The sequence below is a fragment of the Babylonia areolata genome, chromosome 2, assembly GCF_041734735.1.
Source record: "Babylonia areolata isolate BAREFJ2019XMU chromosome 2, ASM4173473v1, whole genome shotgun sequence".
Lineage (NCBI taxonomy): Eukaryota > Metazoa > Mollusca > Gastropoda > Neogastropoda > Buccinidae > Babylonia > Babylonia areolata.
The window spans coordinates 50,133,124-50,135,874 of NC_134877.1; positions in this window are offsets into that span (position 1 = coordinate 50,133,124).

Here is a 2,751-nt window from a genome sequence, read left to right on the forward strand (position 1 = left end):
TGTGTGTGTGTGTGTGTGTGTGTGTTGGAGAGTATATCCAGTTGGAAGAACTATTCGCAACAAACAATAGAATAGAATAAAGTGTGCGTTCGTGTATGTATGTGTGTGCATTCACGCTTGTGTGGGTAAAAAACATGCATCCAAAAGAGGAATCCATCAGCCATAACATATATTATCTGTCAGTGTTTGTTTTTTTAAACCCACACATTCGTTCAAAATACAACGTGCCCCTGAATTACATTTTTCATATTTTTAATTATAAATTTCATGATGGGGGCTGTTGGTGAAGTGATTAAAGTAACTTAGAGATCAGAATTCTTTCTCTGTCTGTCCGTCTTTAGTCCGTGTGTGTCTGCCAGAGCCCCCAAGCCCTCCCCCCTCCCTCCCCCGCCACCCCCCACACGCGCGCGCAAGAACACACACGCGCGCGCGCGCGCGTGCGCGCACGCACGAAACATCGCAGTCATTAACAAGACTGGTCTCTCCACCCAAGACTGAAATCGACCAGGTCACACCTAAAGCGTGTTGGGTGTGATCACCCTTGAAATTGACGCTTGTCAGTGTCTGCTGTGGCGTCTTTCCTGCCCTCCTGTCACGTTCTTTTCGGGAATTCCTAAACATATTTTTCTTTCTTTTCTTTCTTGCCAGATTAATTCTACCAGATCACTCACTGTCAACGTTAGAAAAGCAAGCCAGATTAAATATCCTTCCACTTCAAAACCAGCTAGAATTCAACAAAGCATTACTCATGTACAAAACACACAATAACTTGGCACCGCAATATCTCCAACACCTGCTCACACGAGCTTCATGCCGATACGGCTCTAACAAATACATTTTGCCACGTACCCGAATTGATTTGTTCAAAACTAGTTTTGCATTTTCGGGTGCATCCCTGTGGAACTCCCTTCTTTTGCACATACAAACGGGAAGTTCTCTTCCTATTTTCAAATCAAGTCTGCATAAACATCTTCACCCCTTCCAACAGTAAATAACTCTGATCTTTGAATTACTGTAGACAGTAACAAAGGGGTCAGTTATGTCTTATTTATTGTATCAGTCATTGTTGCTGTTGTTGTTGTTCTTTCCTTGCTTTCTCATTTCATCGTGTTTTGTCCTTTTTTTTCCTTTTTGTCCTCTCGTTCTATTTCTTATGCATGCATAATCCATTCATTACGTTCTATCATAATCGTGACAAGTATCCAAGTAATATTGGTGATGGTGGTAGTCACTGTAGCATGCTGCACTTGCCACACATAGATTTCAGAGACAGTAACAATACTGTACCTTTTGAACACCCGGATGTTTCTGGAACTTCTATATTGATGACATCTCTCTCTCTCTGACTCACTGTCCTATCCATCTGTCAATCTTAGTGTGTGGGGGGAGGGAGGGGGTGCTGTCAGTGTGTGTGCGCGCGTGTGTGTGTATGTATGTGTGTGCGCTCGCGCGCGAGCGTCAGTGTGTGTATGCATGTGTGTGCACGGATGTGGGTGTGTGTGTGTGTGGGGGGGGGGAGGCGGGGGGTGTTTTCTTCATTATGTATACCCTTCTGCATGAAAACCTTTTCCTTTCATTTATGTGTGTGCTATTTGTAATAGATGTAGATTAGCAAGGAAAGATTGGAAGATTAGGCAATGCCTAAAATCTTAATCCTTGAATAAAAACTTTTTTTTTTAGTTCTGAGTTCTTTCCTTTCCAGTTTCACATGTCCTTTGTCTTTCTTTCCTTCTTTCTTTCTTTTCCCTCCTCCTTCTTCTCCGCCCCCTCTTCTTCAACATGTCTCTGTCTCTCTTTGGAAGACAGAGATTCTTCACACCTTCCAAGTGTTGCCTGTGGACACTCGTGTATCAGATGCTTGTCAGTGTCATATTTGAAACGTCTTGATCGTGTATCTCGCCCGCAGGAATAATTAGCTGTCTCAGGTCTACATGTCTGTAAGGAGCTGTAGTGCCGACGAAAAAAATCCTTTTTGTTTGTTTGTTAGTTCTTGCTTTCAATTTCATGTGATTTCTTATCTATATATTTATCTATTTATTTAATTATTCGTTCATAGATTCATTCATTCATTTAGTTATTTAGTTAGTTAGGTTAGTAGGTAGGTAGGCAGTAATGTAGGTAAGTATGTAGTTAGGTAGTATAGCTGTTTATGTATTCACTTTTTCAAAACCTGAAATGAAGCATACATAGCATTATGTATCGTAATATTTCCTCTAAGTCTGGTATTGGTGTTGGTGTTGGTGTTATTGTTATTGTTGTTGTTGTTGATGGTGGTGGTGGTGGTGGTGGTGGTGGTGGTGGTGTGTGTGTGTGTGTGTGTGTGTGTGTGTGTGTGTGTGTGTGTGTGTACGTGCGTATGTGCGCGTGTTTTTGCATGTGTGTGTGTGGGCGCGCTCTGGCAGTGACGTTGACACAACACAAATGATTTCTTTTGTCTACAGACAACACCACTATTTTCAACTCACACTTTCTCTTCTTGTTACAGTAATTTCACTATTGCGAAATTCCTTCCTATCAAAGGTGAAACAGAAAGAAATGTGTGCCTGAAGTGCTATTCTATCTCTGTCTGTCTGTCTGTCTGTCTGTCTGTCTCTCTCTCTCTCTCTCTCTCTCTCTCTCTATATATATATATATATATATATATATGTATATACATCTAAAACCAGTAATGTGCACCCCCCCTACCCCGCCCCCACCTCCCCTCCCATCCATCCACAAATCCTACACCCTGCACGTGGCGCGTCTATCATC